Genomic DNA, 20,502 nt, shown 5'->3' on the forward strand with positions numbered 1-20,502 from the left:
CCGGGAGTGTGGGATGTCGTCTTAACATCCTCCCAGGATTTATAACAAATTTTGAAAAAAACTATTTTTTTCATAACATGATATTATATATTAATATATACACAATAAAAATATATAAACAGTAAAATAAAAATTCTTACTTGTTGAATATTTTTGACTTCTTCTTGTATTTTGGAGCGTCGGAAAATATAGAGAACCTTCGAACGATCGTGCTGATAACGTGTTGTGAAAAAGTAAAAATTTATGGTAAAAAGTAAAAACTCCAAAACTCAAAATATATCAAACTCTACACTTTATAATATTTTTCTCTCAACTCAATTGTATTTTTCATCACAAATGAAGACCTATTTATAGATCCACATTTGAGATTAGTTCAAAAATTAAAACATCATCATCTACATCATCACACATTAATTTTCCACATTTTACAACTCAATATTCAACATTCAATATTCAATAATAATAAAATAATATATTTTCAACAGATACAACATATTTGAACTAATATTTATATAATTTTCATATTCGGAAAGCTTTTTCGATTATAATTTGTCCTATAAATATGGATGGGGAAAATAATTGTTTTGGTCTACTAACTTGTCTATTTTTTAGTTTTGGTTCTTTAACTTTTAAACTTTGGTTTTGGCATACTAAATTTTAATTTTCGCTGATTTTGTTCCAACCGCTTATGACACCGGAAAATGCTGATATGAAATCGAAAAATGATGACATGACATCGAAAAATGCTGACGTGTGAAACTATCATAGACTCACATCAATAATTGGACCAAAATCACAAAAAAAAAAAAAAAAAAAAAAGTTTGTGTACACAAACCAAACTTTTAAAAATTAATAGACCAAACAAAAAATATTTTCCTATATGAATGTCCTATTGTTAATCAGACAATTGAATTTAAATAAAGAATTTTCGAAGTATCTAGTCAAAATTTCTCCAATCTTCGACAATATATGCAAACCAATGAATTTCGAACTACCACTTTATTCTCCAAGCACACTTCTTTTCGCATAACTTGTTACAAAAATATATTGTATCATCTTCAAATTCATTAAATTATATTTTAAATTTCACCAATTTTAATTTTTTTTTTCTAAGTTTTGCACTTGCGAACATATCCAATTTCACCTAAATAAAAAAAACTTTTTTTTTAGAAAATAATACGGAAACTTCTAGTCATATATCTATTTAATTACTATGTACTAGAGAGATTGAAATCCATTCTACAAAATAATACATTAGTAATATATCGATTAATTAATATCTATATAAATTATTAAATTTCATGGTCTTAATATTATTAATTTATATGGATTTTTCTGTAAAATGATTTTTTTTTAAAAAAAAAAAAGAAAAGAAAAGTATTTGTTGGAGATCAAACTCTAGAATTTCGGTGATAACAAAGTAAAAACAAAACCAAGTAATTAATTTGATCGGACTCAAGACTAAAGATTTCAATCTTCGAAAACTTACCAGATCTAAGTTCTATACAGATCAAATTTCACGAATCCTATTGCACCGGATAAATTGACAAGCAGATCAAAGCCTCATCCGAAGTTTAACCGTTGAAGAAATCGACAAAAATATTTAATGAGATTTTGAACGTTGATCGGCCTACTTCTTAAAGTCAAGATATGTGAGCTATCTATGTGATATGTTGGCGGCCCAATATCAGAAAGTGTTGGCGGCTCAATGATTACTTTTGAAGGCTATAAATACTCAAGCACTTCGATGATTCAAAATACGAGACCAAGAGTGAAAATATCAGAGCAATCAAAATCAAAGTTGAAAAAGCCTTCACTCAATATACCAACTCAGATATTCATTTTATCAGATCAAAGTCTCGACATTCTTGTTTAGAATACTCTGCAGATCGATTGAGCTCAAAGAATCAATTCAAATCGATCTAGATCAAAGCTATAGACTTCCAGTTCAAATCATCGAAGCATACTCTGTTGCTTCACTTTGTAAATTCTAAGTAGAAAGATTGTTCTGCTTCGAATTATAGTATTGCTAGGAGTTCTTTTCAAAGGATTGATTGGATTGGATTTGTACAAAGGGATTGTATAAATCAAAGCCTTCTAGTGAAATATTTCTGGAAACAGAAGAAGGGGTGACGTAGGAGAATTCATCTCCGAATATCCAGAAACAACTCTATCTCTTTACTGCAATTATTTTATTTCATCTGCATTAGTTTTGTTACGTATTCAATCTGTGAGGAAGATTACTTCCGCCTGACTTGTTCAGATCTTTCAAACAGATCAAAAGTTTTAAGCAATAAAACTTCTGTCTGATTCTTACAAATCAGATCGAAGTATCCCCAAAATTTTAAAGTGTGTATTCACCCCCCCTCTACACACGTATTTCGATCCTAACAAGTGGTATCAAAGAGGTTCTTGCTTATCACCTGAATCGTCTCTTAATCTATGGCATCCTTAGCTATGACATCATTTAGTAAAATCCCTATGTTCTCAAAAGAAGATTATGATGACTGGAAAATTCGTATGCAGGCACATCTATCAGCACTGGATGATGATATGTGGTTCGTTGTAACAGATGGACCAATGAAGATTATGAAAGTCAACACTGCTGTTGCTATTACTGAAGGTGCTCCTCAGATGATAGAAAAGCCTCGATCTGAATGGACTTCTGAAGATAAAAGGAAAGCCAATCTTGACAATGTTGCCAGAGATATTCTATACAAAACTCTGGACAAAAACATGTTTAGCAAGATCAAAAGCTGCACTACTGCCAAAGAAATATGGGAGAAACTTACTCAATTATGTGAAGGAAATGATCAAACGAAGGAAAACAAACTCATGGTGGCTATTCAAAAGTTTGACAATATCAAGATGAAACCAGGAGAAACAATGAATGAATTTGATGAAAGATTCAGCAGCATTATGATCGAGCTAAATGCACTTGGAAAGAGTTACAACAATCGTGAAGTAGCACTCAAAGTCATGAGAGCTCTGCCACGAGAATGGGATGTAAAGACAGTCGCTATGAGAGAATCCAAAGATCTTAATAAGATCGAACTACATGATCTATTTGCAGATCTCAAAGCTTATGAATTCGAGTTAGGAGTTCGAACTGAGGAAGACACATCAACATCACAAGTCACCAAAGCTCTCACCGCAGCAGATGAAACTCCTGCAACTAAGACTGCAGAAAAAATCAGTAGCGATGCAATGTCACTATTTGTTAAGAAGTTTGGAAGATTTATGAGGAAGAATCACAACAGTTTCCAAAGAGATAATAGATCAAGCTTTAAACCAAGAGAACCAGTTGAAGAAAATCGAGCTTGCTACAACTGTGGAAAAGAAGGACACTTCATAGCCGACTATACCAAACCCAAAAAGCATGAGAAAAGAACATCATACAAGAAGAACTCAAGAGAAGAAAGGAAAAGATTCAGCAGAAAGAAAGAACAAAAGGCCCTAGTAGCAGATGAAAGCAATAGCAAATGGGCAGAATCAGATTCCACCTCATCCGACTCAGAAGCATCGTCAAGTGAAAGTGAAGATGAAGCTATCAAATGTCTTATGGCTAATGACGTTGACATTCCAGATGATGGAGAGGTACTTGATTTTACTTCTGATGAATTTAATAAGGAAGATCTTATCAATACGTTAAATGAGATGGTTAACGAATATCGCATGCTATCTCTTAAGTTTGATGAAGTCATAACAAATGGAAAGAGCACAACAGATAAGTCAGATCAAAGTAACTCGAATGAGTACACTGGACCAGACAGTCTAAAAGCTCAGATAAATTTGCTAATGACCGAAAACAATGATATAAGAAGCAAGCTTCAAGAAACTTTATTTGAAAATCAAAGATTAACAGATCTAGTAAACTCTTGGAATAAAGCATCGATATCATTAGATAAACTTACCGGAATGCAAAAGCAAGCTGGAGATAGATCTGGCTTAGGCTACAGCACAAATGAAGGAAGTTCATCTACTCTAATCACTCAATCGTGTCTGGAAAATAACAGCTTAAAGAATATAAAGTTTGTGAGATCCAGCACGATATATGAACCAGAGATCCCTATGACATATTCAATACCTCATCAGAGCAAACTCTTACACAGAGAGCTGGGATATGTTGAGCCAGATAGATCTAATTCAGGATGGACTAAACCTAGATCAAATTGGTCTAGAAATGGTTCTGAAAGACAAAGAACTTCACCAACTCAACATAAACCACATTCTAACAGCTCGTATAGAAAGTATTGGAAGTCAAATAGGAACAATCAAATTGATCACAACACCTGGCACACACAACACAATGCACAAAGATCATCAAATAAATATGTTATTCCCAAAGGACAACATAATGGAAAGTCTGTAAGGATAATCCAAGTATGGATTCCAAAGGGATTAATCCAGCGTGGACCCAAGTAGGAATGGGGACCAAAGTTATTTTACTTTCTTTTTATAGGAAAACAATGGCGAATTGATCAAACAAACAGTGTGGTACTTGGATAGTGGATGCTCAAGGTATATGACAGGAGACAGAAGAATGCTATCTGAATATATACCAGGATCAGGACCTAAGATTACTTTTGGATATAACTCTAAAGGTACAACCATGGGTAAGGGTAAGCTTATCCATGGAAATATTCATATTAAAGATGTATTACTCGTAGAAAATTTGAAATACAATCTGATTAGTATTAGTCAATTGTGTGACTATGACTACTGCGTAGAGTTCCAAAAGCATTCTTGCACTGTAAAAGATGAATCTGGACTAATCATTATGACAGGAGAAAGAAACGGAAATACTTATAGAGTCAATTGGTCGGATCAACCAAACACTTCAGTCTGCCTGATAGCATCAAAGATGAACCAAAATTGGCTACGGCACAAGAGACTCAATCACTTGAACTTCAAAGCTTTAGCCAATCTGAGTAAACATGAATTGGTTACAGGTCTGCCTAAAATCGAGTTTTTAAAAGATAAAATTTGTTCTGCCTGCCAACTAGGTAAGCAGATCAGATCAACTTTTAAAAACAAAGGATGTAAATCATCTTCCAAAAGCTTAGAACTATTGCACATGCACCTCTTTGGTCCTATACCAGTAACAAGCTTAGGGAGAATGAAATACACCTTGGTTATTGTTGATGATTTCTCGAGATTCACTTGGGTGGTATTTTTAAAATCCAAAGATCAAACTGTCACTCAATTGATTAAAATTTTTTTTAAGACTTCAAAATGAGAAATCTCAATCAATTGATAAAATTAGAAGTGACAGAGGAACCGAGTTTTCAAATCAAACCCTGTCTACTTATCTTGAAAATCATGGAATCAAGCATGAGTATTCAGCAGCTAGAACGCCACAACAAAATGGTGTTGCAGAAAGGGGAAATAGAACTCTAAAGGAAGCTGCTAGAACAATGATTGTTGATTCAGGTATTTCACAAAAGTTTTGGGCAGAAGCTGTAAACACAGCGTGTTACACTCAGAACAGATCAATGATTAATAGAAAGTTGGAAAAACACCTTATGAGATCTGGTATGGTAAAGTTCCAGTGATATCATACTTCAAGGTATTTGGTTGCAAATGTTTCATTCACAACAATGGTAAGACTCATCTGACTGCACTCGATGTCAGATCAGATGCTGGTTTGTTTTTTGGTTATTCATCTGTTAGTAAAGCTTATAGAGTATATAATACTAAATCTCTAACAGTTGAAGAATCTATACATGTTGTTTTTGATGAAACATCTGTCACTAATGAATCTTCAAGCCTAAATGATCTCAGTAACAGAATTGAGGATGCAAAGCTTGACTCGGATGATGAAGAAGAGATTCAGATCAAAATCCAATACGAGCCAGATCAAGTTGCAGAACAGAGACCAGAAGAACCTCCAGTTGACAATGAGATACCTATTAACACAGATTTTGTTGAACCTCACAATGATCAAACCCAACAAAGAAACACAGATCATTTTGGTCCATATTACAGATGGTCCAAAACTCATCCACCAAGTCTGGTAATAGGTAATCCATCTGCACCTTTGAGAACCAGAGGTTAGATGATTAATGAATTCATGAATACGGCTTTCATCTCTCATATAGAACCAAAGAAAATAGATGAAGCTCTTCTTGATAGTAACTGGATAGAAGCCATGCAAGATGAATTGAATCAATTCGAAAGAAATTCTGTCTGGCATTTAGTTCCTAGACCTTCAGATAAATCTATAATAGGAACTAGATGGGTATTTAAAAATAAACTCAATGAAAGTGGTACTGTAGTAAGAAACAAGGCTCGTCTTGTAGCACAAGGTTACAGACAAGAAGAAGATTATGCAGGTTGCAGAATTGATCGTAAAAGCACAAGTGAGACTTGTCAATTTCTTGATGACAGGCTTATCTCTTGGTTCAGTAAGAAACAAACATCTATCGCTACATCTACAGCAGAATCAGAATACTTAGCCGCTGTAAGTTGTTGTGCACAATTACTCTAGATACAACAACTCAGAGATTATGGTGTTGATTCATCTGAATCACCAATCTTCTGTGATAATACAAGTGCAATTGCTATCACATACAATCCAGTTCTACATTCCAGAACAAAGCACATTGATATTCGTCATCACTTCATCCGAGATCATGTTCAAAAGAAAGATGTTCGTCTGGAACATGTTTCAACAGATTTGCAAGTTGCTAATATTTTCACCAAACCATTACCCAATGCTAAGTTTTCTTATTTTCGAAATGTTCTTGGTTTAATTGATATTGATTAGATTAAGCACATGTTTAGGGAGAATATCTGCTCAAATTTTTTATATATCTGCTCGTTCCAGTTCATTTTAACAGATGAAAAACATAAAACTTATTACATTTCACTCGTTAGACTCATAAGCTACACGAACTAGATCTATTTGTCTTTGTTTCTCATGGCTCCAGTTGATCATCCAAGCACTTAGGGAGCCTTGACCATTGCAAACGTCATCCTCAAAGTAAATATTCTGCATCTCATCTCTCTCTGAAAGGATAATGACAAGACGAACTCCAAAAGACTTCAAGACATCTATAGCACGATTCGTACCCAGCATGAACTTACACCACTGCATCAAAGCACAATTTCGACGACGCATTGCAAGAGTCAACAGAGGAGGATTCGGATGAGGACAGCGAATGGAATTAAGGAATTGCCACATTCTCATCCCCCAAGCAACACTCTCCTCCTGTATAAATCCTTCCGGATTTCATATTCCTGCTCAACAGATGGAACAACAGTGCTATTATTCTCACTCGCCATTCATTTTTTTTTTTGTTTTTGTTGCTAGTGTCTGGTAACTTTGCTTCTTATAGGGACAGATAAATGGATGAAAGGACATCAGCCACATCAGTCTCTTTAAAACGTCCAATCAACTTCTGCTTATTTATTACGAGAATTCGATTTGATCTGCCTAAATCAGGATAACCCTTCTTGATATTCTCAAAACCTTTCATATTCTCTTTGACTTTATTGCAGAAAGTTGATATGTTGCAGACTATTTCACAGACAGCATGTCCAATCATATTTATTTTATTTTATCTTATGTGTATTTTGCTTCGTAACCTTCAAAATTCCATCATTTTTGTTGTTTTGTCTGCTATTTTAATTAGCTCATTCTTCTAGGTGATCTTTCATCTGACTTTGGATCTTTCATCCGACTAAAGATTAAACGTTTTAACTGAACTTTTATCTGGTTAATTTGTTTCTTTGATCCGATATTTCTTAAGAAATTTGTTTATTCTTACAAGTATCAATTGCACACACAAAATACAAATCATAGGATATTTCATTGCATACTTCAAAAGGGCTTCATTACAGTTTTCATACTAACTTAATCTTCTAGATTTTTCCTCATTGGCCCCCAAACCCTCTTTCTCACATCAGCATCCAGACGCCATCTGTTCAACCACTCCAACACAACCGGATCAAAGCGTCTCCCTTTGAACTCACCTGCATTGATCAGATGAGTGAGAACTTTCACCTCTTTCCTGTACATCAGAAAGGAAACTCCCTGATTCGAGAGAATCTCCTCAACGCTTATGGCACCCAGCAACTCCTTATACTTGTCTTTGCGATCTTCAAGCTCGCAAACATCCTCATACTTGCGTGGAGGGAATGGAGATTGTTGATACATCCGGATCTCTTCCACCTTGAACCAAAGACGCATAACCCACTTCAGGATGAATTCCTGAAGTTCTTCCTTAAAATCCTCAAGAGACAGATTAGAACTCATTATCTTTATCGGAGTTTTCTATTTGAGTTTGAAACAGGGTACTCGGAAGATACATCCGAGTGGTCTTTTTATAAAGGATTCCTATCGCTTCGGATTCTCGATTTTTTTTTACTATTTCTTTTTACCGCGTGCTTTTACAAACTCTACTCTCTCTTGTTTTTAAATTTGAATTTGAATTTTTTTTAAATTACGTCATCTGCCACGTACTTAGCCTCTTTTTTAAATACTTCACACCCTCTGAGCCCTAATTTGCTTTTCTTTTGCAAAGAAAATGATTACTCGCATTTTTTTGCGATTTTGCAGGAAGAAGAAGATGACGCCCATTACCCAAAATGTTCTTTCCATCGATTTTAACATGATATTCGATCTGACAGATCAAGGATTGGTGGATATGTTCAGAACAATTGAAGCATCTGGGCTGCGAAAATTTCTTGAAGGCGGGAAATTGCTTTACAAACAAGCCCTACCCAAATTTTTCCAAACTGCCAAAGTTGAAGACGACTGCATCTCTGCAAATCTGGGCAGAGAATCTGTTCGCATCACCTCTACTCTTTTCACTTCTTCGTTTGATTTGCCAAGACAGGGCATCCATGATTTTTCTTCAATCTCTACTGAAATAAAGAAGCAGATGAAGAGCATGTACTCCTTGACCAACAAGCCAATCTGTATTCCTTGCAAGAAGAAGGAATTGAAGATGGAATTCAGGATTCTGCACGATATCGTGGCCAAATCTCTTCTGGCCAAAGCAGGTTCTTTCGATGCAATTACATCTGAGAAATTTGATGTTATGGTTGCTATCTCTGCTGGTATTTCCGTAAATTGGTCAATTGTTTTGTTCAAAATTCTATCTGCTATGATAACTGCACCTACAGAACAATCTCAAGGATTTGCAGTTCAGATCGGAGATATTTTGAATAATCTGAATATCCATCTGGGACCCTCGTCTGCACTTCATCCGCACAAAACTTTAAAGAAGAGAGCCATCGATGTATACAAAGCTAAGCAGCTGATTATTTTTAAACGAGGTTCATCTCGATCAGATGAGATTGAAGACTTAACGCTCCAAGATGAATCTCAGTCCCTAACAATTTCACCACCAAAGGAAACTACACCTCCTCGGAGAACAGCTCCCAGAAGAAAGAGTACAGCAAAAAGAAAATATGTAATTTATTCATCTCAGTCCGAAACTTCTGAATCGGATCAAGTTACTCTTGCAACCATTATACCACCTCATCCGCAGAAAAGAAGAAGACTTGTCAGGCTTCCTCCTAGGATTCCTCTACCTCTTCCACCAGCACCAATTCCAGCTATTCCCCTCTCCTTGGTTGAACATGTTATTCCACCAGTAACTCAGCTCAACATCTCTGTACTTCAGTCTGGTTTCTTCAAACAGCCTGATGATGTACCAAATCTTTTGTCCAACATTCAAAGGATTATTGATCAGACTGCTGAACACATTATCAAAGATGTGAATTTGAAGATGAAGTTCTTTGATAAATGGGTCTTTCATCGAACTGAGGATCATTTCTCCCACATCAAGGAATCAAAAAAACTGGACAGAACTGCTGCACTTGAAGTCAAAATTCTTGAATGGGCTGAAACTAAGATAGTTTCTAGAGCTTTGAGCAGAAGAGAGTTTGTTCATCTTAGACTACAGGAAAGTACTCTTCTAAAGCACATTCGAACACAAAGAGCGCAGTTCAATCCAATCAGGCTGGATATCTTTGATAAGAAAGCTGCCTTTAACCAACTAGAAAATGATGCTAATCTAATGTCAGCAAAGGCTCAACTTATGAGACAAGAATTTCCATCCGAAGCATCAGTCAGAGTTCAACCCTCATCTTCGATTTCTCCATCTGAAGCAGATGAATTATCTCTGATAGATGATATTATTCTCTCTACCGACCCTTTCAATCCAAGTAATTCATCATCTAAGGATATTCCTATTTCAGATGAGTCATTGATTATTGATGTTGTTCCCACAGTTCAGTGTGCTCAAGAATTTCAATCCAATGAACCACTAATTCCTTCTATCTTTGAAGATGCATCAACTGATCAATCTGTCCATGTAGAAAAGCCTATATCTTTTGCTGAGAAAGAAATAGAAGTGCTCCTATCTGCACCCACGATTCTCAACACTCTACCAGTTGAAATTACTGTCTCTACTGACGACCAAGTTGCAGATCAAGATACAGATGAATTACACTTTGATACTTTTGTTCCGAATGTTTCTTCTGCTGAAGACATCGTCTTGGACTCTCAGAACGAACAGATACCTATTCTATTGATCCGCACACAGCACTGGTTCCCTTTGTTCCAATGACAGAACAAGTTTATGGCTTGTCTGATGATTCTCTTATAACAGGCTCTGCTGAACACTTGGTAATGGATTTGCCTCCTATCTTTAAGATAGTTAGGCCTGATCTTTTTCATAGTGTATTCAAGCCTCTTACTATTTTGTTCAAAGACAAGTTGAGTATTCCATGTCTATCCATCTCAAAGATCTCCATCACAGATCCAGATGAAACATCCGAACTTATGGAGAATATTGGTTCTACTACTCCTGATGTTTTTGCTAGACAGCTGCAACTCTGTGCTTCCACTTCTTCTGAAGATGCAGTACCTTCCTCTTCTCATCCGACTCATGATAAACCAGATCAATACTTGACTGATTCACTCATCCAGCTCTCCACTATAGTTGGTGAATTGCAAGCTAACCAGATGCAAACATCTACTGAGCTTCGGGAATTCAAATCACATGTGATGACAATGGTAAACAACATCAGTGAATCTGCTATGCATGATAAGAGGCACCGCACTATAGAATATATAAATATTCTGCGAAAGCTAGAAAGTCTCGAAGCCTCCACTGAAGCTCATAACAAGAAGATTCATGACACCTTTGGCACACAACTCACTGTTATTCTCGATCTTTTATCTGAGAGTGGTGATGCCAAAAAGGGGAAAAGGTTACCGCGTCAAGAGCCAAGGGAAAGGGAAAGAATTAAAATTTTCAGATCAGAAGAAAAGCAGAGACAAGCAGATCAAGTCAAAGAATTCTTAATTTTTGACATTCATTTTGTCTAAAGTTATTATTCGATCCTTGACATAAATCTTTTTGAAAGCTTATTCGATGATAGTCTTCATACTTTCGATTCGGATATTAACTTGGTTTTGACATCACCAAAAAGGGGGAAATTGTTGGAGATCAAACTCTAGAATTTCGGTGATAACAAAGTAAAAACAAAACCAAGTAATTAATTTGATCGGACTCAAGACTAAAGATTTCAATCTTCGAAAACTTACCAGATCTAAGTTCTATACAGATCAAATTTCACGAATCCTATTGCACCGGATAAATTGACAAGCAGATCAAAGCCTCATCCGAAGTTTAACCGTTGAAGAAATCGACAAAAATATTTAATGAAATTTTGAACGTTGATCGGCCTACTTCTTAAAGTCAAGATATGTGAGCTATCTATGTGATATGTTGGCGGCCCAATATCAGAAAGTGTTGGCGGCTCACTGATTACTTTTGAAGGCTATAAATACTCAAGCACTTCGATGATTTAAAATACGAGACCAAGAGTGAAAATATCAGAGCAATCAAAATCAAAGTTGAAAAAGCCTTCACTCAATATACCAACTCAGATATTCATTTTATCAGATCAAAGTCTCGACATTCTTGTTTAGAATACTCTGCAGATCGATTGAGCTCAAAGAATCAATTCAAATCGATCTAGATCAAAGCTACAGACTTCCAGTTCAAATCATCGAAGCATACTCTGTTGCTTCACTTTGTAAATTCTAAGTAGAAAGATTGTTCTGCTTCAAATTAGAGTATTGCTAGGAGTTCCTTTCAAATGATTGATTGGATTGGATTTGTACAAAGGGATTGTATAAATCAAAGCCTTCTAGTGAAATCCTTCTGGAAACAAAAGAAGGGGTGACGTAGGAGAATTCATCTCCGAACATCCAGAAACAACTCTATCTCTTTACTGCAATTATTTTATTTCATCTGCATTAGTTTTGTTACGTATTCAATCTGTGAGGAAGATTACTTCCGCCTGACTTGTTCAGATCTTTCAAACAGATCAAAAGTTTTAAGCAATAAAACTTCTGTCTGATTCTTACAAATCAGATCGAAGTATCCCCAAAATTTTAAAGTGTGTATTCACCCCCCCTCTACACACGTATTTCGATCCTAACAGTATTTAATCAATTTCGCAAAATGAGAATCTAGTGTTATTTATAATTAAAAATAATCATTAATATAATCGAGATAGATACTGCTATCTAGGACAATGCGAATTCACGGGACAATTACAGGTGTTCATCGTTTGGTTTGGTTCGATTTTTTTTTCGGTTTTCGGTTTTAGAAATATGTTATTCGACATGCGAACCATTGGCCTTCGGTTCAGTTTGATTTTCTCTAGAACGATTCGTTAATTCGGTTTTAGATACAATTATTTTAAAATAGTTGATATTTACACTCCATTTTGTGTTACTTACACTCCACTATATATGTAAAATAAAGTACAAATTTATTCACAAATGAAGTGCAAATAACAAAAAATGAAGTGTAAATATCAAATCTCTTATTTTAATTAATGATATAAATATATTGTAAAATATAATATGTTATCTTTTTACATGATTTATAACCTTTAAATTCAAAGTAACAATAAACTAATAAAAATGATCATTCACTAAAATTATATCATAAAGTATATAATATAAATATAATAAATTATTCATTTAATAAATTTTGGTTTTTTTCGGTCGATTCAATTTTGAAATATGTAATCCAAAAAACGAACCAAATAAATTTCGATTTTAACAAAATGAGACAAGTTCATGTTTATAAAAATAAAAATTCTGAGTCGAGCAAGTTTTTCATGTGGGAATTAATTATGTGTTTATTAAAATAATTACCTAAAATTTAAAAATAAATGAAGATTGGTTGTAAATGTAATTCCATTCCCGGGCAGAGGGCCATCATCTTATCTACCTTCCATGATTGAGGCATACATCATCCACCTTTCAGATGACTCAAAGTCGTGCCTTGATATAGAGATGAAGGATTTACATAGTTCAAGTATTAGGATCCAAAATCATGGTTCAATTCCAAAAATTAAAACAATTTGCACAGGGTTTAGCTAAAGGTGGCAAATGTAACTTTAGATCACTATTTACCAAAAAAAACATTCTTTGAAAGGCTTATATACCTGTAATACGTCTGCTTGGGTGGGTCGAAAACTAGCATTTTTTCTAATAAATCCAGAGCCCCCCGGAGAAGTGTTACAAAATCTAGCAGAAAATTGTTGCCTCGGGTATTGCGGGAGCTGTCTCACGTATCTTCTGGCATTGTCACTCCTAAGAAATCCAAGACTAGCATCATCGGGAGAGCCAATGAGCTATTGCAATTCCGAAAAACATAAAGAGCAAAAGCAAGAAGAAACTACATCAGTTTGTTAATACATTACAAAAAACAGATGAACAAGAACAAGAAGAAACCAATTCAGTTTGTTTTTATAGATTAAAGTTGTCAAGAAAACCGGAATGCTTAAGATGAAATTCGAATAAGTCAAAAAAAATTTGATATGTACATCAGGTATCATTTTTCCATTAGAAAATACCTCTGTGATAAGTTTGTACAAGCTGTTTCTTTGGTTCTTCAATGCCCACAACCTCATCTTCTTCCAATAGAAGAGCGTCATACGTTTTGCTGCTTGATCCTTGAAATCATAAATCCCTTTCAATGTCATCTGAGTCTTGGCAACGTTTTCCATTCTCAACTTTATTTTTTGGAACTCAGACGCAACACCATAACAAAGTAGTGTTTCAAAACATACAACCGAGATCAAAATCATGCACATACGCGATGCCAAATTTAGAGTAAAACAACATCATAAAAAAAATTTATAAGCACCCAATTTATGTTCTTATTAAATTTAAAAACAGTTTATCTCAATAATGTTCTACCACGTTTGATTTACCCATACTTCCATCACTACTTAGTTTGTGTATATCCACCGTGTTTTGAAGATTCATACATTTTCCTTCAAAAAACACAAACAAGAACTCATCCTCCTAGCATAAACCAAAACAAAACTGATCACATATGGTCTGAAAATCACTTAACCTCCTATTTCGTTAAATACAGAGATTACCGAAAACAAATAAATGAAAAAATCAATAGGGACGAGAAAAGAGGGTTCAATCATAAAAATGGGACCTGAATTTTGGCTCTTCTCCATCGGTATCTCGCTCTGGCCGGTGGTGGACCACCTGTGATGGTGGCGTTGATGAATCAAAGGGATGAAGACATAGAAGAATTTCTTACGGTATCGGGCACAATATCATGGGAATTTGCAAGAGAAATTCGCTAGTGATAGATCCCGCCACCCAGTTCCTCCTCTTTCCCCGCTGCCCAAACATCACGAGAGAAGGAAATATGAAGAACTAATTGAAAGAGGGAAGGAAGAGGAATGAACGAATAAAATCATTTTAGAAATTGAAGAAATAATTATTTCGATGTGGCGGAGGAAAGAGGAATGAGCAAATAAAATAATTTTAGAAATTGAAGATTAAAAGATGAAAATGAGGAAAGAGGAATGAGCAAATAAAATAATTTTAGAAATTGAAAATTAAAAGATAAAAATGTGGCTAAAAAAGTTTGGTGGTTTGAATGAGGTGTCAACACTATCTACAAACCCGAGTTAGAAACCGATATACTGTGCTGCTCTGTCAAACCGGCAATAAAGAGTCATTAACTCTTGTGAACGATGGGACCACCATCGCCAGCTATCAGCGGTCAAGTCCGGGCTCAAGGTTTTCCTTTGGAAGATAGTGTGCACAACTTCACTCAACTCCACAAACTTATTGCCCCAGCTATGGTTACAGGCTCTCGCGACTGAGCCCGGCAAACCAAAGATTGTGGAATTCATTTTATAAATAGAAAATTATTTTTTGAATTTTCTATGTGGGACAAGTATTTTTATGAATATAATTATAAATATTATGTGTTTATTAAATTTTAATTATTTTAACTTTACAAAAATCTCTAATAATTATTTAATAATATTTATTACCATAATAAAAATATCTATAATAACGATATGTTAATGCTAATATTAATATGATATATAGTTGTCGTAAATATATTTCTTTAACAAAAACAAAGCATTTATGATTTATCACCAATTTAATATATTTCTAAAAATATTTTTAAAAAAAAACTTTAAAATCTACACTTTATTAATATGTGAAACAAAATCAAAGTTTTACATTGTGTATTGTCAAAATTTTCATTTGTTTATACAAACTTGATATTTTTTTGATGATGCTTTTGTAAATTCGATGAATATGATGAGGTCAAAATTGACAAATTATGTGTATGTTTAATAAAGATGGAATTTTCCATAAAATTATAATACCAAAACTCGTTTGTTTTTGTTGGCTTGTATAAATCTATATCTATCATAAAATATCTAGTTGCCTAAAAATTTAAAATTATATTAATAGATTCGTGTTAAGTATAAAAAACATCATGATCTTCTTTTACGATACATTTGAATCATAGAAAGTTATATTAAAGAGTAATATGATAAACTAAATTAAATATTAAAAAATTTAGATTAAGATTTAAAAAAAAAAAAAGAAGAAAAATTACCAATAAATACCCAAAAGCAAATTCAAGTTGTTCCTGATAAGTCCCTGTATAAGATATTGTGTGTTCCCACTTCTTGACAAAACTCTGATATTTGTTTCAGTTCTCTATTTGAGCCTAAAATACAAAAATGTCTTTACTTGCTTTTGAAACTCAACAATACTCTTTACTTTTTAAAAATAAAATAAAATTCTTATTAGACAGCGTACAACATGAGTTTTTTCCCCACATTCTTGTTGAAAGTCTTCCAAAATTTATCCCTCAACCATAAACAACAAGGACCCTACACTTATTTTAATCAGATCCATCTTTTTCATACGATAAATAATAAAAAAATATTTTTTTTAAAAAAACTTTAAAATCTACACTTTATTAATTTGTGAACCAAAATCAAAGTTTTACATTGTGTATTGTCAAAATTTTCATTTTTTTATACAAATTTGAAATTTTTTTGATGATGTTTTTGTAAATTCGATGAATATGATGAGGTCAAAATTGACAAATTATGTGTATGTTAAATAAAGATGGAATTTCCCATAAAATTATAATACCAAAACTCGTTTGTTTTTGTTGGCTTGTATAAATCTATATCTATCATAAAATATTCAGTTGCCTAAAAGTTTAAAATTATATTAATACATTCGTGTTAAGTAAATAAAACATCATGATCTTCTTTTATGATACATTTGAATCATAGAAAGTTATATTAAAGAGTGATATGATAAATTAAATTAAATATTAAAAAATTTAGATTAAGTTTTTAAAAAAAAGGAAAATTTCCTATAAATCCCCAAAAGCGAATTCAAGTTGTTCCTGATAAGTCCCTGTATAAGATATTGTGTGTTCCCGCTGCTTGACAAAACTCTGACATTTTTTAGGCTCTATAATTGAGCCCAAAATACGAAATGCCCTCAATTGTTTTTGAAACACAACAATATCCTTTATTTTTTAAAAATAAAATAAAATTCTTACAAGACAACGTACAATATGAGATTTTTCCCCTCATTCTTGTTGAAAGTCTCCCAAAATTTATCCCTCAACCATAAACAGGACCCTACAGTTATTTCAATCATATCCATCTTTTTCATATGAGAAATAATTAAAAAAATACTTTTCATAGAAAATTTTACAAAAATCGTCACGTAAATTGGCCTGTTTTGGCTTTTGGTAATGTGATAAAGTAGCCAAAATTTGTTCTTAGTTCGATAAGTGTGTCTTTAAAACAAACAAAAAAAAACTTTTAATCGTTTTCGTCAGAGTGCTGACGTGGTACGTGAAAACTGCTAGCTTGACGTAGGATATATGGCATCTCTCACATTACATCAATAATGATCCGGTGAAAATGAAGAAAAGAATCATATACAATTTATTGGACTAAAACCAAACTAACTACTAATAAAATTAAGAAACCAAAACAAATCAACTTACATGAATATTTTTGATAGTTTCTCTAGCATTTAATATTCGATTCATGTTAAGTGGCCACTTTAAGATGGATATATGGTGATTGTTCTAATAATTTAATAGTTTTTTGTCCAAGATTTATCCTTCCCTGAAATCATATTTTAGACTCAAATCAATTAACTATTTTAAGGTGGATCCAGTTTTTCGTTCACAAGACTTAATGAACCAAAGATATCATATAAGAAAAATCGGATGTATTTGATATTTCTACTTATAGAAACATATAATGCTACTCATAATTGTAATTAAATCTTTTTATAAAATAATAATGAGATGTGTAAATTAAGTCGAAATTGTCGGTATAATTTCTTCGGGTGTTGTCTCGAATTCAAAATATTTCCTATTGTGATCCCGAGAATAGCATGAAGTCACAAATAAGAATGGCAACGGAGCGAGTTCGGGGCGACTTTTGCCATATGCGGGACCCATCCCGCCCGGTATAAATTGGGCCCGGACCCAAACCCGCCCCGCCTTTTTTGGGACCCCCTCCGCATTAAAACCCGGTTGGACCCGTCAACACGCTTAGATTTAAATTTAAATTTATTAATTGAATTATTAAATTTTAAATATACATACATGCATATATATTAAATGAAATATATATAATATATGTAAGTGCATATTTAATTATATATTTTATATAAATATATCCACTATATATTTAATATATTATATTACATATATATATATATATATATATATATATATATATATATATATATATGTACATATATATATATATATATATATATGTATGTAAATCATATATTATTTATATTCTATTTCTATTTTTTTTAGAGTGATATTCTATTTCTATTTATATATATGTATATGTATATACATATATGTATATATATATATAGATATATGCGGGTTCACTGAAACCTCGGACCCGTCCTGAACCCGTTGACCAAGACCCGACCCCCTCGCCCAAAACCCGTTTGATCGGGTTTTAACCTGCCCCAAACGGGACGGGTCCATTGTCATCCCTAGTCACAAAAGATTTTTTTAAAAAAACCTTTTTTGAAACAAATTAAGAATTTTATCAAGTTCATGCTTCACATAACTGTGTTAGAAGCAAGATTGATTTTTTCTTCTTCTTCTTCTGCATTTTTGTAAATGGTGTAACATTATAATTTGTCATTTTTACCTTTAAAAAACTTTTCATATTCCACAATTATCCTCAATGTTTATAAATATTTTTGGAGATTTTTAAAATGTTAACTTTTGTTCATGAATCATATTTTATTATAAGAATTTATTTTTTAAAAAAATATTCTGTAAGTTTTATAAATTTCATTTCATGTATTTTTTTTTTACATATTTTGTCGTTTGTATTTTTATGTTTATTAATCCTATAATATAAATTTTCAAGCATTCTTCGATACAACATATTTGAACTAATATTTATATAATTTTCATATTCGGAAAGCTTTTTCGATTATAATTTGTCCTATAAATATGGATGGGGAAAATAATTGTTTTGGTCTACTAACTTGTCTATTTTTTAGTTTTGGTTCTTTAACTTTCAAATTTGGTTTTTGGCATACTAAATTTTAATTTTCGCTGATTTTTTTCCAACCGCTTATGGCACCGGAAAATGCTGATATGAAATCGAAAAATAATGACATGACATCGGAAAATGTTGACGTGTCAAACTATCATAGACTCACATCAATAATTGGACCAAAATCACAAAAAAAAAAAAAAAAAAGTTTGTATACACAAACCAAACTTTTAAAAATTAATAGAGCAAACAAAAAATATTTTCCTATATGAATGTCCTATTGTTAATCAGACAATTGAATTTAAATAAAGAATTTTCGAAATATCTAGTCAAAATTTCTCCAATCTCCGATAATATATGCAAAACAATGAATTTCGAACTACCACTTTATTCTCCAAACACACTTCTTTTCGCATAACTAGTTACAAAAATATTGTATCATCTTCAAATTCATTAAATTATATTTTAAATTTCACCAATTTTAATTTTTTTTCTAAGTTTTGCACTTGCGAACATATCCAATTTCACCTAGATAAAAAAAACTTTTTTTTAAGAAAATAATACGAAAACTTTTAGTTATATATCTATTTAATTACTATGTATTATAGAGATTGAAATCCGTTCTACAAAATAATACATTAGTAATATATCGATTAATTAATATCTATATAAATTATTAAATTTCATGGTGTTAAAATTATTAATTTATATGGATTTTTCTGTAAAATGATTTTTTTTTAAAAAAAAAAAGAAAAGAAAAGTATTTAATCAATTTCGCAAAATGAGAATCTAGTGTTATTTACAATTAAAAAAAATCATTAATATAACCGAGATAGACACTGCTATCTAAGACAATGCGAATTCACGGGACAATTACAGGTGTTCATCGTTTGGTTTGGTTCGATTTTTTTTTCGGTTTTCGGTTTTAGAAATATGTTATTCGACATGCGAACCATTGGCCTCCGGTTCAGTTTGATTTTCTCCAGAACGGTTCGGTAATTCGGTTTTAGATACAATTATTTTAAAATAGTTGATATTTACACTCCATTTTGTGTTACTTACACTCCACTATATATGTAAAATAAAGTACAAATTTATTCACAAATGAAGTGCAAATAACAAAAAATGAAGTGGAAATATCAAATCTCTTATTTTAATTAATGATATAAATATATTGTAAAATATAATATGTTATCTTTTTACATGATTTATAACCTTTAAATTCAAAGTAACAATAAACTAATAAAAATGATCATTCACTAAAATTATAACATAAAGTATATAATATAAATATAATAAATTATTCATTTAATAAATTTTGGTTTTTTTTCGGTCGATTCAATTTTGAAATATGTAATCCGAAAAACGAACCAAATAAATTTCGATTTTAACAAAATGAGACAAGTTCATGTTTATAAAAATAAAAATTCTGAGTCGAGCAAGTTTTTCATGTGGGAATTAATTATGTGTTTATTAAAATAATTACCTAAAATTTAAAAATAAATGAAGATTGGTTGTAAATGTAATTCCATTCCCGGGCAGAGGGCCATCATCTTATCTACCTTCCATGATTGAGGCATACATCATCCACCTTTCAGA

At 32.6% G+C, this 20,502-nt stretch overlaps 1 long non-coding RNA gene across 1 annotated transcript; it reads right to left on the bottom strand.

The window, feature by feature from the left end:
- Positions 1-13,308: 13,308 nt before the first annotated feature.
- On the bottom strand, positions 13,309-14,854 carry LOC140883603 (uncharacterized). Its single transcript, XR_012150428.1, has 2 exons — positions 13,900-14,854; positions 13,309-13,677 (listed from the first exon to the last, which is right to left on the bottom strand). It is a non-coding gene; the product is annotated as an uncharacterized lncRNA (long non-coding RNA).
- Positions 14,855-20,502: the final 5,648 nt, after the last annotated feature.

The sequence above is a fragment of the Henckelia pumila genome, chromosome 2 (assembly GCF_033568475.1).
Source record: "Henckelia pumila isolate YLH828 chromosome 2, ASM3356847v2, whole genome shotgun sequence".
Classification (NCBI taxonomy): Eukaryota; Viridiplantae; Streptophyta; class Magnoliopsida; order Lamiales; family Gesneriaceae; genus Henckelia; species Henckelia pumila.